Raw genomic sequence first — 21619 nt, forward strand, 5'->3', positions numbered from 1 at the left:
ATCTTATTTGACTTGTTGAGGAGGATAGGTACGCTCAGCTTTCCTCTTCCAGTGATCTGTAAGGAGTTAGATCTAACACTTTCCACAAAACGTAAATGATAATATCAGATATGGTACTGATACGTATCAGGCAGCTCCTAATTTTTTTTGGTAGCCAGGGTGAACTGCTCTAGCTACAGAAATCATGCATGCATATTTGGATACATGACTTAAATTTTCAGCCCTCTTTTCCTAGTGGGAAGGAGGTTTGAAATGTCGGCACACAGCTATGATTCTGTTCCAGAAAACATAACTCTTGCAGTCATGTACCTTCTGGCTTTTCAGGTGCAAAATCACCAGCCTCTTCTAAGTTGAGTGCTCCCCTCTTTCTAATAGGGAGTAGAACAAGCCTAAACCAAAACACTTTACCTGCAGCAAATTTGGACATCTGAGACTCTCTTTCCTCTAGCACTGTTGTGGGGAAGGGGCTTGTGTGCTTTACTGTGCTCCATGAGTGCTTCCCCACCCTCCTGAGCCTGGGGCAGCTCACACCACACAGGGAAGCAAGCTGGGCAGAAAGGGAAACAAAAATAAGCCAGTGCTGTGAACACCTATGCGTGCTCCAGGAGGCCTGTGCCTTCATATCATTGCTTCCCCTTAAATGCAGCCTAGCATGTTAAGTGAATAGTGACCCACACACACCAAGGAAATGAACCAAAAAAGCAGTTTTTGAGCAGGTAGGCTGCTCTTTTCTCTAGTACTGGCATATAACTGATGACTCTCTGTAGCTTGACTTTATTTATTTATTTTCTGCACATGAGGTGCAAATGAAAGGCAAACAATATGGGTCAGGTGTGATGGTCTTGGATAATTAACAGCTGGAAATAATTACCTGCTACCAGGAAGAAAGATGATGGATGGAAGTGAGGAACAGCTGTGTGGCATCTTCAGCTGGCTGCTGCGACAGCAGGGGAATGAGGAATGCCCAGAGAAATTGCTTGGAGGGGCTCTGGGGCTGAGGCAAAATGTGAGTGCTAGTAACAGGTCATGCTACAGCAGCCTGCTGGGGAAACTCTTCCAGGGATGTTTCTTATTGTGAGACCCTCATGCTTCCTTCTGGAAAATCTAATATTAGCCTTGGCTGCCAGCAAAACAGATATTTTCCTAATGGGCTGTGGGAAGCCACTGCTCCACTCTTTTTACCCTGGGGCTGTGAGCAGAGGTGCCCCGCTGCCTTCCAGCGTGGAACCGAGCAGGAGCAGAGCATGGTGAGGAGAAAGGGGTAGCAGGCTGTGGCCAGCCCAAGTCCTCTCGTGGGAGCAGAGGTCCTCGTGCGGCTCTGGGACACTGCACCCAGGGGCAGGGATGAGTCAAGTCAGAGAGCCCTCACTCTCTGAGATAGCAGAGCCAAACTCACAAGTGGGCTTTTATAGCTGGGACAGTCCCCATAGCTGACAACTTCTCCCCGTGGCTATTTCCTACAGCTGGCTTTGGGAGAGGGAGCGGGGGGGATTGCCATCACCAAAATGCATGAGAATCTCCTCCGCAGTCAGGAGGCCAGCAAAGAGCCCAGGAAACTGTTCCCCTTAAATAGTTAAACGGCTGCCTCTCGACAAGCACAATGTCACATTGAATTTGAAACAGGGAACTTTTTATATTTTCCCCCTGATTGTGCTGGCACCTGGCAGATGCCTATTTACCACAGGCATCAATACACATAGTAATCAAAGGAAATCAGAGGCACAGATTAGCAACAGCTGCAAGTCATTAGTGGCAGCCATGGGAAAGCACAGCTCTGCACCCAACTTCGAAATAACCAATACGAGTATTTCAGAGCACGAGGGTTACCGCAGGGCACTCTGCGAACACCAGAGAAAGCAAACAATTGCCTCGCTTGTCTCTCGAGATGGCTTCTTCCCTCTCCCAAAGGCAGCGCCGCGTTATCGATGAATCAATCACGCTTTATTGGCCCATTGAACGTTAACTCTTTGGGAGGCTGAATTTTGCCGACCGGGAGTTGCCAGAGTGGGAGAACGGGGTCTCTACTTGTACAAATTTTCTAGTGATTCTTTATTTCCTCTGGGCTGTTTGATAGCCTGGTTGCTGACATCTTCATCAGTGTCTCGACATGAGTGAGGGCTTGAAATCTCTGAGACTTAATGCTCATTTTACAGTAAATTTTACTGTAGCTAGTGTAGAGCAAAAGCTGACCAAAAGACTTATTTGTGTATCTGATTTCTTTAATCAATTCATTTTGAACCAGAATAGAGTCCAAATTTTATTTAAAAACTTGGTGTTGATTGAAATTTCCATTGCAGATTTAGGCAGCTTGGATTTCTATTTTGATCGATCTCCGGAAAAGCAGATTTTACTTCAAAGCATCTCTGACTCTTGCAGGAGCAGGAAGCTGCTGCCCTATTAATAGAGAGCAGAATCCATCATCGCCGAGGTGCACCCGCTCCCCGGCAGTCCTTACGTGCCGGGCTGTACCTGCCCACCGGCTCAGCAGGGCTGTCACCATCCCAGGTGCAGCACCCAGGCTGTGTCCGTGGTCTTCGTGCTCCACAAGAAGTGCTTCCCAGTGCTGCCTGCCTGCTTGGCCCCTGCCAGATCGGAAGCCCGTCCCCACCTTGTGCTTGCCCGGCTTTTGGGCACCGTCACAAGGAGGTGGGCTTGTGTGAGGGATCTGACAGCCGGAAGATGGACAAGTGCTGATCTCCAGTATTTCAAAGTACCCCTTGAGCTTCTCCTGCCTTTTCTCAAGGAGGGGAATAAGAGGAAAAGGGATGGGAACAAGGAGAGTAGTCACAGAGGCTGGAGAAACGGCAAGCTGGAGGGGAGAGAAAAAGACATTTCCAAAAAGGCTTTCTCCCATGGTCAGCCTGACCCTCGTAGCCCCTGGATCTCCTTCCAGCCCCGAAACCTGCGGTTACTCTCAGCTCCTCACCTGCATCTCCCGCCACAAGCACAGACCTTATTTCTTATCTGCACTCATTAGTGAGGTTTGGTCAGACCCAGCTTCCTCCAAACTCCTTCCTCCTATGTTCTCTCTGCTGTTATTGCAAAAGTTGAATTTGATTTCCCCAGACATAATAGGTAACATTTATGTAGAGGCAAAAGTGAAATTCAGCCTTCTCTCCCAAGGCCTCTTAAGCTGTGAAAAATATGGAATATGCAAACAGAGCATTAAAGGTAACAAAGGAAAGTATGGTTTTAAAGTAAAAGAAAAGTGAATATTCTCAAAAGATAAAGCACATTGCAAGTGCTTGCATCTGCTAGTGCAAAGATGAAAGCAAGGAGAAAAGAGGGTGGAGGATTGTTAGTTCTCCTACTCCCTCAGTCCTGCAACTGTTTCCATTTGTAAACTACTGATTTGGGGATCACAAAAGTCTGTAGTGAGCAAGACAGGTATTTGTGAGGGGAATTCTTCATTACTGCTAGCTGTACAAAGTAGAGTGGCTTTCTGCATGGTGATTAGGGGAAGCAGAATGGTTTTAGGAAAAGTCCTAGGTAAGTGCTTGTTTTTAAAGGAGTTTTTCATTTGCTCTTAGGTTTGTGAAATGGAGTAGTAGAGTGCCTTCTTCACTCTTATTTTTGATAAAAATTGTGAGTAAAGGAGGCTGCAATTTTCTGAAGAGCTATTTCTATTTTTTTACAGTAGGAAACTTTGTTTTCTGTGTGTCTTTGCTTTTTATCTTCAACTTGAGTGTTTAAGTGCTTTACTTGACAAGATACAAGTCATGCTGATTTTTGTTTTGGTGTTTTCAAGCACGCCTTTCCTCCTATGGTTCAACTCAATGTAGTTTCATTGGCTGGCATTCAAAATATGCTGTGCTATGCTCACTTGCGCTGCACAGGTGATCTAGGCTCTTGTCTATCTGCATCTCCTTCCTGCTAGATGTGCTAATCCAGACATATGCTGGCTAATAATCTGAGAAAAGTAGATGAGAATTTGTACCTACACTGTGAGAGGGACTTTGTTGTCAGAAATGGCAAACAGTCAACTAATGTTATGCCTTCAGGGAAATTAACTTCCTATCTTGTTGTCCCCCTCCCTCCCCCCTTTTTTTTTTCTTTTTTTCTTCCACTTACAATTGTCAAGCTCATGTTGAAAACACCATAGTCCATCTCTGAACTAGTAGTAGAATCAGTGCTGGCGTGGAAAGAAGGTCCAAGGAAAGGCCAGCAAAATGGTGAGGGTGCTAGAAAATCTGCTTATGAGGTGAGATCTAAAGAGATTAGTTCATTCAGTGTATCAGGAACAGGCTGAGGGATAACTTGATCACTGCATGAAAGTACCTGTATCTGGAAGATGTAGACACCTTTTCCAGAACAATTTTTCTGTGGAAGAACTGATGGCAGGTCTCTGCTGGTTATATGAGCTTAATCTTTGTAAGACAGACGGTGTTCCAGGTATTTGAATAGCGCAGAGGAGCAGCTCAGCAGAGGAGAGCTTCACTTGCAGCTTTAAAAAGAAAAAAAAAAAAAAAGTGTGTGGCTTTTTTTTAAGGATAAGGTTGTATGCGGACACAATGACCGTTTCTTGGTACAAGGATCCTTTCATTCATCACTGTCTCTGTGGATCTCCAGGAAAGAAGGGTTTCTTTTGATAGGGTGGCAGTCCTGTGATTCCTGCTGGGGCACAGGCTACAGAACAGATCTCAAGCTTCACTCCTGCTTGCCAGGAAGGGTTGTTCCCTGCTTGAGGAACTGGTAGGCCTTGTTCTCCTGTTTGTTTAGCACTTCTTTTGATTTTTTTTTTTCTGTGAAATGTCCTGGTCAGCAGAGCCATCCTTAGGGGCAGAGCTCTGGATGGGGTATCCACACCCTGGAGATGGGGGTGATTATATACTGCCCAGAGTCAAAATTATGTGTGGGGTCAAGTGGTGAAGACCTTAAGGCTTTGTTTGCCTTCTTTTGCAGTATAGGACATGAATTGCCTTTTCTAGTTATCCAAATGTTGAATTGCCTTTTCCAGTTGTGTCTCAGCTATTGATTTTACCAGCCACCACAGGGCTGTGGGGTTTGGTAATGCCACCAACCCTTCCAACTCTTCATTTGGGATGCATCAGCAGCAGTGTAGGCTCTTAGATCAACCTTTCAAAAGTTCAAAACCAGTGCTTTGTGGGTGGTGGTCAACACCCTCGTGTAGGTAGGATAAAGTGATCTATCAGCCACTATTCCAATCAGCGCTTAAGCCAGTGTCACATATGAAATATGATACCTGGACATTTAGGGTTTTAACATAGGATTCATATTCTGTGTAAAATGCAGAGTTGGGTACTAACTTTCATAACAAGGTGCTACAAGTACCAGTGGTAGTTTGCCCGTACTTGGAAAAACAGGCAGCTCCTGTAGTTACGTACGTATCGCCCTGCAAAGAGGTGGGGCTGTGAAAATGGAAAGATGCTGCTTTGTCTCTTTTCTGTAATTAATGATTTTTATGCTAGAACAAAGTTACTCAATGTTTTCAGCTTTTTAATTTTGAGCCTGCACAAATGAGTAGATGTAAAGAGTAACGCATACAAGTTTGATAAGTCTTAGAAGGAAACAGAGATCTGGATTTGTGCTGAGCAATTTTTGGTTGGTTCGTCCTTGGAAATTAAAAGCTGAATTTTATCATTGCAATTCTGATTCTTCATCTCAGCGGCCAGGTAAAAGGGTACATGATGTTTTGGTCATGTTATTGTGCTTTCAAAGCTACTTAAGCACTTGATCGTTGCCCTGTTAGCTGGGAAATGAAACCCATCATAAAGCATTTAGACTGGTTTACTTGTATGAGGTCTGTCGCACATAGGTTGCTAGTTTGTGTCCCAAAAAGTGCTTCTTGGGGAGCAGTGGTCCTCACCCAGCCTAGCCTAGCAGAGGCAGTCAGAGCTGCACTTGATCGGTCCCCTCGCTCCAAAGGACTGCAGAGGACACTTGGGTTTTTGAGTTTAGCTGCTGTGAATAATGTCCAAGTTGGATGGCTGAAACTTCTCTAAGAGGATGCTATGAATGCCTGTCTTTATGTAGCACTGGCATCTCTGTTCAGGAGGGCCTTGAATGGAGCATCTATACTGACTTAACTGCTTTTCACATCTGTCGGAGGGCGTATGTGTGTACCCTTTCAGGTCAAGGAAAATGATTTTGTAGAAACCTTGCCATTAAAATGACTAGCCGCTCAGGATTAAAAACCAGAACGATTCCATTTTCCACTCCTGACAAGGATCTCTAAGTCTCCACAAGCACAAATACTCAGGAAAGACTATCTCATTCCTTCCAGGAAGCTGTAGTGTCTTTGACAAATCACAGTTTTTTTCCCTTTAAATAAAGCCCTGGGGTGCTTTGCAAGATGCTCTCGGTTCTGATTCACCGTGTGAGTGTGTTTGCGTGTGCAGGGGGAATGAGGCTGTGTTGCACGTAGCCCTAGAGGCCTCATTAAATTGTGATGTGTGGTGTCACATTTCAAACCCACAGATCTTGCTGTCCCTAGTTTAAAACTTGATGCAAATGATGAGTAACGATGGCCCAGAAGCTGTCTTGACAAAGAACATGTGCAAAACAATGGCTGAAATGATCTGAAACACCCACTCTTTTTATGTCCTTGGGTTTTTCAGTTGCTCAACTCCAAGACCATTGTACTTGAATTGTCTGAGGTGTGACGCACCCTTTACCCCCCTCCAAAATACGAAACATCAGAACCTAGTAAGCACTTTGGAAAATGCTCTTGATGATTAACATGCGACTGACTAGATACATTTGGTCATGTCTTTACAGTCTCATTTGTGTTTCCTCAGGAAATACATCAGCGCTGTTCTGATGAAGGTCAGCATCTGTTTGTACTCATTTAACTAAAAGAAATGTATCGAGAAGGTCAGCAGCTCTCTTAGACCTGAGAGAATAATTAGCAATGAATTATTCTACTATGCAATTGTATTTTTTCCCTGTTTGTTAATTATCTGCAGCCAACTTATAAAATGTGTCAGCACCAAAAGAATTATTCACAAATAACTACTCGACAAATAGTTTGAAAGGGTGCTGGCAGGTGGTACGGAGGTGGCATGTTCCTTGCCTGGAGGAAGGCCAGCAGGGTCACGCCATGGCAGAGGATGGGCAGGACACGTGGTATTGGGCTAACCTTGGTGCAGAGCAGAGGCTCTTCCCGGCCATGCACAGTTACTGTTCCTTTCCACTCCATGGTACGTTCTTGATACTGCCCAAAATCCCAAGTTTGGCAGCAGCAGATTAGTCTGAGGTTTTAGAGAATGCAAGTTGCTGTTTGCTTGTTCACAAGAAATAATTTTAAAAGTGAGGTGTGTTAATAGCAAGACAGAATGACCAGCAAAATGAAGCTTCCTGTCCCTGTGGCAGGAAGAAGTTGTACTTATTTCACAGGGCTCATAGTGCTATGAAATGGCTCAGCCTCGATGTGAAAGGCTAAACCTGTGAAAGTCCATGGCTACAATAATTTGAATTTTGAAACTTTGAGTGAAAACTGTACCTGAAGTTATCTGTCTACTGACTTGGCCAGGTCACTCTTTTTTTTTTTTTTTTTGTTTTGTTTCTTTTTGGATGTTGCTGACTCTCACAAGACTGAAAGTGTTCAAATGGTGACTCAGTACAGTTGTGACTTTTTATTTATTTGGTCAATTATGTTCTGTATGTACTTCTCCTTTAGCCTGTTTGGTGCTGAGCCAAAGAATATGCATGCAGAAGATGAAAGAACAATGTGCTGCTGGTGTTTTAGTGAATGACTGGCTCGGCTGAGATATAGGACTTGCACCACAAGGTGTTAAATTACCACCTCTCCTTTGAGCATGTAGGCAATACGTGTGAAAGGCAACTATTGGAAGTATCCGTCCACATCAAGTTTGGGTTCAAGTTGTCCTCATATGAAATGTTAGTATAAAACAGGAATGTTAATACTTGCTGATCTGTATACTCAGTATACTACTCTTTAAAACCAGCTTGCTTCTCATTGTTTCAGTGACTTATCTCCTCTGAGATATTGCTACATCAAAACCAAAAGTGTTTTTTTTAAAAAGAAATAAATCACTCCTTTATGTCAGAATTATTATTATTGTGAAATATTATGTTTTCTGGTTACTGGGACTTACAGGCAACGTCTTTGTGGAGTCTGCCTCATTGTTTTTAAGCTCCTGATTTTGTGTGTGTAACTTGTTAACTTTTGCTGTTCTTGTGTGTGTCCTTTTTCCAGGAGTTTCTGAAAGTGTTGACACAAAGTGCACTTTCTATAGAGGTAAAAGATAACTCTAGCCCTATCTAGATTAGACTTTAAACTTCAGGGGCATAACTCAGGGAGGACAAGGATGTAAAATTAATGAAATGAGCTCAAGTACCGGCAATCAAGTTAATTCCTCAGGATATGTTTGATCAAGTATTACACTGGCTAGTAAATAACCCTCCACCTGCACCAATTTCTTTTAAATTTTGTTTGCATAGTTTATGCTTAAGTGGATTTAAGATATCTTCAGAATAATCTTGATGTGAAGAGGCTGCCAGAGGACAAGAACAGTCTTTCCTCATTGGTTTACTCTTTCCACAGCTCAGAGAATCACAGCTAATTGATACTGTTTCCATTTTAATTACACATAATTTTTCTGTTTTGCTACCCAGGGAGGCAGGAGAAGAAAACAATACTCTGTCTACATGCAAATCTTCCAATCAACAATTTAAAACCTTTATGTTCCCAAATTTGTTCTTTTTATTTCAAAATGAAAATGTACGTGCTTGGGCAGGTCCTTACAAGTTTTCATTGAATGGAGATACTGTCACTGAAGTTCAGACCCGTAATTTAGTGCAAGAAGCTTCTCCCTCCCTTTCCCTGTGCACTGGGGTTCAGGGTTGATGTTCAGGGCTGATGTCAGCGTTGCCATGGTTTTGGGAAGAGGTGCCCCACAAACAGAAGATGTTGTGGCCCATGTGCCTCTTGTGCTTTAACTGAGTCCTCTTTGGCGCTGTCCTGCTCCACCTTCAACCCTGTGCAGGAAGGGCTGTATTTACCCTTTGGTAGAGGCTGTGGTGCAGGTATGTGGGATGTTGCATTGCTTGCACTGGTTGCATGAAAGATGCTGAGGCAAAGAGTGAATGTGGACATAGAAGGACAGCATGGGGAAAGTCAGTGGCTTCAGGAATGTGGGAACTGATACTCCAATGCGGAAGACAGTGGGAGTTTTCCTGTGGACTTGGATGGAGCTCTTGGGTGGAGAAGACTCTTTTTTTTTGGGTGTGTGTGTGGGGGGGGTGTGGGTGTGTGTTGCTGGAGCCAGGTGTGTGCACAGGAGAGAAGGGTGCCCCCCCCTCCCCCTTCCCTGGTTGGCAGTGGAGTCAGCAGAGACCTATGCTGCAAAAAGGCAGCTTTTGGAGGGAAAGTGGGACATGCTGTAGGGAGCAGGAAAGAGGGAAAGCTAAGAAGTATTTTTAGTAGAGAACTGCACATATTTCCACGCATGATGGCAAAGCCTGCCTCTTCCAGTTTGGAAAAGTAAATATTGGCTGTGGGAATGGTGCTCCTGATGCACTGAATTTCCTTTCCTAATGTTGGTGGGCTCAACCCTGTGGACCTCAGGCTCATGTTTGGTTAATCTGTAGGCTTCAGAGGGTAGGAAAGCAATGCTGCTTTGATGTCTTGCTATGCCTTTTCTGATCAACCAGGTACCAAGTATGCTCCCTGAGCAAAACCAGGCAGTTTGTGCTCCAAGCAAGCCTTACTGACTTAAACTGTAGCTTTACAATGAAGAGCTGAAAGCTGTGATCCTATAATGTGACAAAAATACTGAGGTTTTTAAAGAAACCATTATACAACGTCAGCTGTGCTTTTTCTTTCGCATGAGAAACTTTCAGCACAAATGGAGCAGTCAAGTCAGGTTGTTTGGAAGAAGGACGGGTCTCTTGGCACCGTAGTGCACAGAGGTGGAAAGCCACCACTCAGAGTAAGCCCCGGGTGGTGCGGGTCTGCTGGGCACAGTGGGGCCATGCTGCACGGGACCTCCTCACCTCCCATGGCCAGGATGCCCTTTTGCCCCCGGGTCTGTGATATCTCTCATTTCTCTCCTTTCTTTCCCTTTCTGTTTTAAATTCTTGCAAATCCATCTGTTTGTACCAAGGCTGGTGACTAATGCAGCAACTCTTATTAGGTCAAAATAGCTGAAATCATGCGGCAATTACACATGCACACTCACATGCGTGCAGAAGTGTTGGTTGTCCCCCCCCTGCATCCCCCTTTCCCCATCTCTGGAACAAAACATTCCCTCACGGCTCGGAGGGCCAGAGCAGCTGCCCAGCTGGCAGGAGCAGAGATGTTAATGCTGTCAGTGAAAGGATGAGTCACTTTGTGAAAGTTATTTAGGAGGGTCACCCTTCTTGTCCCCTTTCCCCTCCAGCTACCGATCCTTTAGGGTTCATCAGATGCTAGAGGCCTGCATCAGCTGCTGCCTGCAGAGAGCACAATGAAGGCTTTTCAGGGCAAGAAGGCTCCTGATGGGAGTCACAAAAATGACTGGTCCCGTGCTTGACTGATCTGTTGGTCTCCTGAAAAAAGCTTCTTCCTGTCTTGGAAGCATGTGATACTAGCTCCAAGGCTGCCTTTTTTTTTTTTTTTTTTTTTTTTTTTTTTTTTAAAAGTTAATTAGATGGGAGTTATCAGTGTGTGAGGGGAAATAAGAAGTAAAAAGGCATAAGGATCACAGAAAATGATGACACACTTACTTAACTTACTTTTGGTTCTTATTTTTTGGAAATAGGTCACCAAAAAGCTGTCTTCTTCCTAGGAAAATCATGTTCCTCTAAGCTCTCTGGAGGATGCAGAGCTCTTCAAAGACCCCTCTCTAGCTGAGATCTCTTCCATGCCCTGAACCCTCTCCTCCTGAAAGTGACTAATGTTTACTGCCTCTCCAAACTCCTGTGGGACCAGAGTGCCCCAGGAGCCAAATCTGCATGAGCACCACTTGCCCCCTCAGCGGGAGCTTGGCAATGTCCTCCGGAGTCAGCACCAGGTTTGTCACAGGGAAAACTTGGCTTGTTCACGCTCTTAACTGGGAAGAGCTCTGACCTTTGGGAAGGTAGCGTTTGAGAGAAAGCTAGAGATCAACAGCTGCAGAGGCTGGTATTGGTGTAGGCTTGGTAGTTTTGCTTATTAGATATCTTCTGATACAGATAGAATAAAGGTCTGTCTATCCTGACCATTTGTTATGCTTTTAAATTATCTCTCTGAACCTAGACTTGCTGAACAGTTGCCATGTCTGTGCCACTGCATGCTCACGTGCATGCTGTCAGAGGGACCGAGCTCCATGGTTCCCCATCTGCAGAGCATGGTCCATCAGGCTTGGAGCCGTGCTGAGCAGGCATGGTCTTCCCTGTATGGCCTGAACCACCTTAAGTGAGGACGTCCTCCCCAGAGCTCAGGTAAAACTAAGCTGTGGCTGGGGTCACACCAATGAGGTGGGATGGGATGTTGTTCTATCCTCTTCTGTGGTTTGCAGTGTGTAAAGTGGGCATGTGCATGACACGCATGGATCATCTTGTGCATCCTTCTCCTCAAGTCTGCAGCACCTATGAGAGGCTGCTGAAAACTTTCCATCACTTCTTAATGTCCATAGTGTCCGCCTCTCCTGAGGTCTGTCAGCAAGTCTGCTAGAAGTTGCTTTGGCTGCTAGGAGGGCTCAGTTTCCTTGATTAAACGTGTCATAGGCCTAGAAGTTATAGGATTATTTTAAAATTTATAGGGTTATTTTAAAAATAAAAAAATTCCTTATGAGAAGATTCAGGCATCCTTGATGACAATAGTTCTGGCTGGGCAGAGGAGGAAAACTCGGAATCAAATCTTTTGTTGCTTTCAACGCTTAAAATGTTTTGACGCTTTTCATCATTCCTTTAGAAATGTTTCTTATCACTTTTTAAGTGATCCACTTGTGACAGACAGGAATGCAGTCCCTTACAGACTGTGCCACAAGCAGAGAAGCATTGGCTCACAGTACTGCTGTGGCAGAGACTTCCACTGATACCCCGTTGCCTGTTCCCTTCCGAGCCTTGCTATGCTTACCCTATGCCCTTGCTGAACAGCTAAATATAGCTGGTTAATCCCACAACTAGCTTTTTATTTTTTTAATCTTTTTCTAGATGATCTGATGTTGATATTGCAAAAAAAAAAAAATCCTGATTTTTAAGAGCCAGAAAAGTGTGTGTACGTACATGTCTTCCTCCTTTTCTTCCCTGCTCCCCTCCCCTGACCGCCATTTCCCTAGTGTACAAAGGCAACTGTTTAATTTTGGTAGATAACTTGAAATTTTGGTGTCTGAAAATGGCAAGTAACCTAGTTAAGCAAACATGGGTACGTCAGTGGGGAAGGATGATCTCTTGATGGCGTTTTAATTAATATTTCTAAAAGATATTATGTTCCCTCCCTTGTTACCCCCCTAGAAAGGTACACATAAGTTGACCATGAAATAGCAAGTGACTAAGTGTACTGACAGAAGAATTACAAACCCAGAACACTCATCAGTGGCAAACCAGTCTTGTGTCATTTTGTGGGTGTCTAATTGGCCCAGTGTAAAATACCAAATTAAGCCTGAATATTCAGATTAGAAGACTAAAATAGCCTCTCCCAGAAGTTTATTCTGTTCTCTGATATTTTTGTCCTATTTTCAACCTTTATAGAGGTGACACATCCCCACTCAGCGTTACTGGCTGCGTATTGTCAGTCTGGAGTACTGGCGCTCCATCTGTGAGCTCCAGCGAGCAGCAGGTACTGTAAATCATAGAGATTCATGACAAGGCTGTGAAGTTTTCTGAAGGACAAATCACAGTATCTGTGTAGAAAATTACTGTATCTAGTAACCAGGAGCGGCTCTTGGTTTCCCAAACGCTGCTGCAATAACATTGTTGGGCGATACTTTAACTATTGTGAAGTAAATATATAGAAACCACACGTACGGTCATGTATGTTTTGCAGCTCCTATCTTCCCCATGCATTCACTTCCATGCTCATGTGTACACTTGCTGCCTGCAGAAGAGCTGAGCTGAAATGGAGCATGAGGCTGTTTCTGCACTTGTCTGACGTTATTTTTCTTAGATTTGGGAAAGGATAAGGTTGAGTCACTGAAAAAGCACTGCTACAAGCTACCAACAGCTCAGATGAGAGGGACCAAATGGTAGCAGGTCCAGCACCTAAATATCTATGGCCTGCAAAGCTTTCAGCCTGTGATGCCACAGGCAAGTTTGCTTTGTGGTGATGTCCTTGCAGACTCGGTTTGGCTAGTTTAGAGGTGGATGCAATTTGGATTCAGACATGCACCTTTTGCACGAGCATTTGTTTTTGTTCCTTCTAATGTCATGGGTCTTGGGAGTCCTTTGAGATGCCAGTGGCTGAGTGCTCCCAGCTGGTGTAGGCTACCAGCAGAAGCTTTTGGGAGTCCAAGATCTAGAATGAGGCTGAGGGTGACCAGATGAAAAGGGTTAAACAAAGGGAAAAGTCCCTCATGATGAGTGGCCATCAGCCCAAAGAAAGCAGTTGTCACTGTAGGATGTGGTGGAACAGGGTTTATGGCAGATCATTGCTTGTGAACCAAATCCAGCAAAGTCCAGCTCAGTCAATATGAGTGCTGATGGTCAGAGCTGACCCTATGTATTGTGTGTGGGGCTGCCAGTGCTGGCCTAGGTGGGAAGGATGGGGGTGACTGGGGATGGCGTGAGCCTTGGGGCCTCCCTGTAGAGCCTCTGCTCATGCAACTGTGCTCCATCCCCTTGAATTTGGATAGTGTGCAGAGACATCCTTGGACTAATGTGGATGTAGTCAACACCCATCTGCAGTGAACTGTGCCTGGAGAAACTGCCTTGTCATGTTCCTCAGTGCATCCTTGGGATATCTGTGTGTGCCTAACTTCATCCTCCATGCTTCCAGGTCATCACATGAATTCTTGAAGGAGACAAAGGAAGCTATTCCTAGAAATCCCACTGCAGTTACATGTCTTTTCCCTTAACTGACGGACTCATCCTTGCTTCTTTTTGGTGCCAATGTTAGCATGTCTTTTGGCTGTTAAGAGGAGTTTTTAGACTTGCTAAAAGAATCTTCTTCCTCTTCCCTGTGTGCCACTTACTGTGCACTGGGAAAGGGTCGCAAACCCATGGCTATTGAGTATTTCACTTCAGAAGCTTTTCAGTTGACAGGTTTCTGTCTGGGGGCAGCTCTGCAGCGCAAGGGACAACAAACGCATTGTGAAGGGTTTTTGTGCAGTTCCTGAAGCCTGTGTTACATGGGGCACTCGAAGTAATGAAGCATAATTTTGGTTTTGGGATACCAGTTCACAGCTTAGTATGAAAACTGTGCACAAAGCCGTGAGACAAGGGCACGTATGTGTCTCCCCATGCATTTAATCTCCTTGCTTGGGCTGTGTTGCCACTCTATGCAAGACTTTCACACAAAATATGTTTGTGTCCTTGGTGTGCCTGCTGTGGTGCTCTTGAAAACAGGAGAGATGTGACTCCTTTTGGGCTGGCCTCACTCCAGATTTCCTGGAGCCCCAGATGTGCCCCACCGAGCACCCTCACCACCACTGAGCACTGCTGTTAATGCTTCTGGCACCAAAATACAGCTGGTGACTCCTGCCTCTTGCTTTCCCCTCCACCATGAAAGGGGAGGAAAAAAAGAAAAGCACATGAATTGGAGGAGAAACTCCAGCTCGAGCTGGGACCAACATGCTCACCACTTCATTGCCTCAGAGGGGCTGTTTTTGGTGGTGGTGGCTTCAGCACCATGCCTGACAGCAGCCATTCTCTTCATTCAGCTTGCTGCTCCTAAAATGTACTTTGGGAAAACTGTGTTTCTGAGCCCAGTTCAGAGGACTGTTTCCACTTAGGACAGCATTTAATTGCATGTTGGAGTCAAACTGAGATTGAGTGGGACTTGAGTGATGCTTAAAGAGAGGGAATATACAGCTGAGGCCTGGATCTCATTTGCAGGCTATAACTGCTCTATTGCACCTAGCAAGGCCCACAGCTGAGGCAGGCCTGTTCCCCCTGTAACATTAGCAGGTGGATACAAGGAGTGAAAATGGGGCTGACCACCCCTGTCAGGGCAGGGGTTTGGATTTTGTTGGTCCTATGTGTCCTGTACACCAAGGGCATCAGTGTGGGGCAGGCAGGAGTGACCATCCCCATCCAGCTGCACAGGTTGGTCCCTGGACCTCATCTTAGCTGAGGTGCTGGCTTTGGACCCCCAGACATGATGCTAGGTGGTCCCCAGAGAGGGGCCAGAGCTGTGACCTTTGCGGGGGTGGATGCAGAATGGGATGGGAGCTCGGCAAAGGGACTGTGTTTGGTCTGTTGCAGAAAGGGGCGATACAAAGTAATCCCTCTTTCTCGTCCCTGTACCACAGTGATTTCATAGAGGGTTTATGCTGTTGACTTCCTTTCCTAGTGCAGTGGGGACTTCAGGTCCCTGGGGACCACGTGTGTGTGTGACAGGGACCAAAGGAAGGGTGTGGGAAATGTGGCCTCTCCTGCAGGTCCCTGCTGGGAGGCAGTCCCAACAAGGTCTGCTTGGCTCTTTTGTCAGACCAGAGCATAAGAAATAAATGTGGCTTTGCTTTCCTCCAGTTTGAGCAGCTCCAGGTGGATAAGTGTTTACCCTATGGCAGGGTGAGGCTCTGGCTTTGCTCATTGTATAGGTGGGCTTTAGTCATATAGCTCATCTTCAGGGACAGGGAGTTTTGAAACTATGTTTTTTGGTTTTGGCATCTGGTATTAGAAAGCTAGTGTGGTCAAAACGAGTAATTTTCTCTACAGAGGGGCAAGTCCATGAAAGCTTTCCAGCAAGCTTGTTTGCTTCTACAGATTTTTGTTCTCAGTTTCAACAAGTTGAACAAAAGTGAGTAAGGACCAGAGACCTCACACAACTCTGGTTGGAGAAAGCATGCAATTCCACCACTGAAGCACTGTTTCCTAAAATAACAGCCTCGGGAACCTCTGCAATCTGTTTCCCTGTCTCTTACCCTTTTACAAGAACTGAGAAGTCTTTCAGCATTGTGAAGCAAGGCTGTGAAATAGCAGCTAGAACAAGAGTGCCTCAGTCTCTCACCCTCTATCTGGGGACCCATTTGGCTATTATTAGCAGGGGATACCAAATACATTTTGTAAATATTTGAAAAGCCTTGCCAGGCGGTGTTGTGAAGACACATGCTCTTTTATAACCCCTGCAATCATTAAACCCAGGCAAAACGTAATGAAAGAGCCAGAGCAGTTCACATGTATCATCCCATTTTGTTCTTGTCTGTGTAAGGAAATGTGCTCATATGCCTCTTAGGTCAAAGCTGAAAATTCTGCCCCTAATTTTTGGCAGAGGGGTTTTCTTTGCAAGTGGAGATCAGGCAACTGGTCTCCTGAGCCCCAGGGCTGGGACATGGTGGTCTCCTGGAACACGCCCCTCCTGCATTGGGGTCCAGGAGCTGGTCTGAGAAATCAGCCCGCTCCTCTAGTGTAATGTGAGGTAACTAGCTTTTTGGGATTTCCTTAGAGCCTCTTCGTGTCCTCTTCCAGCACAGGAGGAGTGACCCGCAATCTCGGTTTCCATCGCTAGAGGGAGGGAAACTACACGGAATTATCACCCCCCTGCGCTCCTCTCCGATCTCCCCCTCCGTCTGTCCGTCCACCCGCTCCAGGCAGGGCAGCAAATGCTCTTCTAGCATGTTTTTATGAGGAACAGGTAAAAATGTGGTAGGTGGGCTGTTTTCCTTTAATGGTAGCAAACCAGGGTCTGTGCGCATCCTTGCAGGTTGCTGCGAGCAGGGTCTGGGACCATTGCTTTGGGAAGCTCTGCGTAGCCCCCGGTACCTGCTGAAGGAGGGGGACCACAAGAGCCACGCAGGCTGCAGACATCCCCAGGGCCACCAGCAAATTCTGCACATGCTCTTTGGGGTAATTTTTGTGGGAAGTGAAATTGCAGTGGCAAGGGAGTCACATCCTACCCCTGTGGTAACTAAATCGGTGGGTGATGGGCGGAGAGAACTTAACACATGCCATGGGTGCTGAATGTCATACAGCGGTGTGCTTTTGCACCCTTCTGAACTGAGGGGGAATATGTGCATTATCTCCCCAAATATATTCTCCTTCAAAATGCCTATCGGATCTTGTATATCTTTTAGCTTCATAATCTGTGATGTGGCCAGTTCAGTGTGGCTAAACAAATTAAGCCATTCAAAAAAATGCGGTTTAAGGAAAGACTGTTCTCACACTCTAACACACATATCTAAAAAGCTAATTTAATGAAACAAAATAATAACAAAAACAAATGGTGATAAATCTTATGGGTATTCTTGAAGCAGTGCAGCATAACTGTTTTTTTTTCTATTTGAAAGTATAGTAATTTTGAAATACATTTTTCAGAGAATGATGATGACAATTTCAACCTAGGAACACAGTTGTAAAGTCAACCTGCTCCTATGGGAAGTACTAGAGAACAACTTTCCTGCTTTCGGAACCTGTTTCATGAAACCTGGTAGCTCTTTACCAATCCCTCCTAAACTTGGGGTTATGAAGCTAGTTAAGGTCAGCTTTCCTCACCAGAATGGCACCAGCTAGCTATGGTGGTTTTGGCTTCGTCTGCTGAGAGGACCGTCCATCTCCCCTATGTGACATGGAAGGGTGAAAGCAGGCATGTCAGAATGAGCTACTGGCTCTAAGAAAACCAAGGGCGCATCCCTGTTCTAGATTTTCTTATGATGGCCACGGTCATAACACAGTGCTGTATAGCACTGCAGAGAAGGGTGCTGTCATCTCTTGGGAGACTGTTGCTCCTGAGGGATGACAGTAGACTGATATTTTTGCTTAATAATGTTTAAAATGAAAGAAAAAAGGTAAGTCAAATAATTCATTGCAATATGGAAATAATTCATAATAATAAAAAAGTAAAACAGACCAAGAATGTATGTGACCATGGCTTATCTGTTGCCCAATCCTGAACATAGGAAAAACGGAGACAGTAACAAATCAAAGCAGAAAAGGCACATGTGTGGGTTTGTGTTTGGTCTTTTTATTTATTTATTTATTTTTTAAGTACAGGCTATTACTTTTTTTTTTTTTCCTTCCTTAATGAAAGGAAATATGAATGGTGCAGGACTCCAATTCTGGAAAAAACTGAAAGATGAAACCATAATGAGAGCTTCTTAATGTGTGACTTGGAGGTGGTCACACTTGTAACTGGGTTGTTATCGGGAGGGGAAAAAGACAGGGTAGAGCAATAGTGAGCATATGATCCCCTTTATCTTTTGATACTAAAAGAAATACGCACATCCACTATGTGAAAAATGTGGCTTCTGGCAGTGAAAACAACATGGAAGGGCTGAAGCAGCAGCAGGTCCCTGTGGGATGGGACACCAGGGTGTTGGGTTTTGTGCTTCGGGCTCAGCCTTCCTCTGGGAAAGCCTCAGCCGGCTGCAGCGTTGGCCAGGGCCGGCAGCGGTGGAAAGGAGGCAATTTTCTTCGTCGAAAGCTTGCCCGAGCGTTGCCGGCGGTCGGGAAGAGAGGACGGGTTCCAGGAGGGGACCAGTGCCCGAGAGGAGGGTGTGCCAAAAAGATCTGGCTGGCAGCAGAGCAGCTGGCCTCTGCTGCTAATTCAGATTGGCTTGCCCAGGAGGATCCTAATTACAGCACAACTGCTGTCTCCATAATCGCTGCGGCAGGAGCAGCGCGGGCCATAAGGCACTGAAAGGGACCTGGATGCAGCAGCGGAAGATTATTAGAGTTACTGCACTCTGTCCTGGCCACTGAGTTGCACAAAACCTACCAGATGTCAGGGAGGAAGAAATGGGTCATCCTCGGCATAGGCTTGACTGTTTATATGAACAACGTGATTGCATAGCGAGGCTGGGTTATACCCTACTGAGGTTGTTCACGGGGAGAGCGTTGGAAACGCGGTGAGTCTGCTCAGGCATCGGGGTCTGCTTTGCAAAGCAGCAGCTACTTGTGTGGCTGATGTCTGATGTGAATAACAAAAGCTGTTCAGACAACTCCCGGTAAAGCACTGTAGCTGTGTCGGATGTTCCCTGCGTCCCAGTAACGATGGCCGCTCACCCATCCGCACCGGCTGCTGACAGACGAAATCATCCTTGACAAAACTTGGGCCCGGCAATTATCAAGAAAAGCTGCGATGAGCAATAAGAAAACTATGTTTTTAGGATGTGAATGTTATTTTTTTTGGATTCCTGGTATGTTCCCAAGGTCAGCTTCTTCAGATATATTTTGAAATCAAAATAGTAAGCTCAGGCAACAAGCATTCAGGGGGGATGTACCAGAACAGATGTGATCTTTGTAGTATGGGCAGTTTGTTGGCAATCTGAAGTTACTGCCGATGCCCGTTGTGTTTAGAATCTAGGGTAGGAGGTGCTCCCACCATTTCCTTTGTGAGACAGAAGCATGAAAGATTTTACAATGCTCTTTTTGCAAGTGCTTCCTCAGAAAAGGACTGCGAAATGTTAAACCGCACCTTTGACTTGCAGCCCAAGCATTTCCCGAGTGAAAAGCCCGGCTCTTGGTCCCCAGATGTGAATAAGGGAAGCGGGGTGCAGGTAAAGCGTTATTCCCTGCATCCTCCCACTTGCTTCCCAGCGGGGGAAGAGCCCCCGGCCGCTTCCGCGCAGGCTGTACCTGAAGCACGTGTTTCTCTCTTGCGCCAGACTTTAATCACATGCAATTGCCTTACGGATAGCCGAGGCAATAACGGTGATCTTAAACATTGCTGGATGACTCACATTCGCTTTATCTAGGTCTGTTCACACTGTTGCAGCTTTTCTTGCTGGTGACGACGTGGCAGAGAAGGACAGAGTGAGAGAGTGAGATAGCGTGGAAGTGGGAGGCCGTGCCAAGGTGACAAGCTATTTTGCATTGGCATCTGATGGTGCTAATCAGTAACGGTGTACTTTAGAAGGTGTCTTTGATAACACTCTTTAATAATTTAACCCTCCTCATATTTTTGGATATATAATTTGCGTAGGGATTACAACCTGAATCTGCTTAGGTGCCTCTGGTTTCTGACACAGCAGCAGCCTTTGAATCAGCGAGTGTCTGCTCTTGCTGGTTAATCTCTGAGACAGCCAATTTGGGGACAGAAGGAGTTTTTACTTTATCTGCTCCAAACACACTTGTACTTTATTCCTTTGTATTGGGAAAACAGGAAAAAAAAAAAAAAGGCAAAAGGAAAAGGGGGGGGAAAAAAGCTGTGTGTGTGAGCACGTGTGCGTGTGTTTATATAGTATGGGAGACAGAGACAAAACTGAACAAGTGTGGGAGGGTGAGAACCTTTATTGTGCAACAAACTGATGGCACCAAATATGCTGCATTTGTTGTGAGTTAAAAGGTTTATACAAAGATTTTCTTAGTAGTGTCTAAGATCTTAATAGGGTAATTAATCTTTCTAAGTGTTAGTGCCAGATTATGGGATCAGCTATTACCCCTGGCTACAGAGTACTCCTTTGTGTGTTGCTACGAACAGGACTAAGTGATGAGACTACTCCATTTGCCAAACAAAGATATGGTTGCTGCTAGCTTGTTTATGTTTGAAATGCGTTTTCTGGTGCAGTAAGAGAAGGCAGCACCATTTCCTTGGGAACATTGGTGCCCTTTAAAATGAGCCTTATTAAAAGAAGAAGGGGATGAAGGTCTGTAGAATTTGCAGAGCTTTATAGAAATGTGCATATATACTTTAAGAGACATAATGGTGAGTTTCTTAGTTTGACTATTTTTTTTTTTCCAAGCAGGAAAATAAATAGATAGCTAATGTAATTGTAAGAAGCAGCTGTAGGAATAGATAAAAAGAGGTCTCTACTTAAAAACTTTTGTATGGAATGCAGAAGCCAAACACTTTAGTTGAGGAATTTAAATCCAAGTTGTACTGCAGTGGGATAGGGTAGGACATAGAGGACATGGGAGAATTTTTCTGAGAAATAGCCTTTGCTCAAGCCTGTTTATTCAAAAGGGTGAGTCAAAGCTATCGGTTGTTTTATTTAATAGCTAAAGGATTTTTTTTTTTCCCAGTGCCATTGGGGTGGGGGGGGGGGGAGGATAGAGAGAGGGAAAAGTAGTATATTACCCAATGATTGTCACTGTTGAAACAACTGGGGTGTCCTGGAAAAATGGCTGCTTGGCTGAATTTTGACATCTCCTGTACTGCTGAATGAGCAACCTCTGATCAAGGTCAGTATAAACTACTCTGTCCACATCATTTAGTCTTCAGTCTAGTGAAGGCTGTCATGTTCTTAAGTGATGATAAAGGAAAACTCCAGCTCCAAGCTTTTATATATACTATAGCCGGCTTAAACCTAGGATTGCTTTTAAGCCATGCCAGAAGCAGTCACCTGCGAGTGACCGTTCACGCGTGGGTGAGCGTGCTTCATGTATAATAGTGCTGGTGAGATTGTCGTATGTCGAGATGAAATGCTCTGGAATGGCTCAAGTTGCTGCCACATCAGGTGAGACTTTCTTCTAGGCATTGGGTGGGAGGACACTCACACAGGGTACGTGGGAGGAAACCTTTGCTATGTGCCTGGACAGTTGGTCAATTTGCAGAAAAGTGAGGAAAAGAGCAGTCAGGGAGGCTGGAGGAGGAGGTCTTGCTGCCTTTTGCATTGCTGGTACCCACTGATGCTGATGG

The 21619-nt window shown here is 45.2% G+C and overlaps 1 long non-coding RNA gene across 7 annotated transcripts in view; it reads left to right on the forward strand.

Annotated features, from left to right (window-relative positions):
- Positions 1 to 16633: 16633 nt before the first annotated feature.
- The window catches only part of LOC142600468 (uncharacterized), a 56264-nt gene continuing 51278 nt past the window's right edge, over positions 16634 to 21619 (forward strand). For 4 of the 7 annotated variants that reach the window (XR_012833960.1, XR_012833966.1, XR_012833959.1 and 1 more), the window contains exon 1: positions 21023 to 21162. This is a non-coding gene — a long non-coding RNA (uncharacterized LOC142600468). Of the gene's footprint in view, positions 16679 to 19775; positions 19837 to 21022; positions 21163 to 21619 lie in introns of those variants that run through there. The other 3 variants (XR_012833965.1, XR_012833963.1, XR_012833961.1) reach the window with 3 other exon arrangements.

Source organism: Balearica regulorum, chromosome 2 (assembly GCF_011004875.1).
Source record: "Balearica regulorum gibbericeps isolate bBalReg1 chromosome 2, bBalReg1.pri, whole genome shotgun sequence".
NCBI lineage: Eukaryota > Metazoa > Chordata > Aves > Gruiformes > Gruidae > Balearica > Balearica regulorum.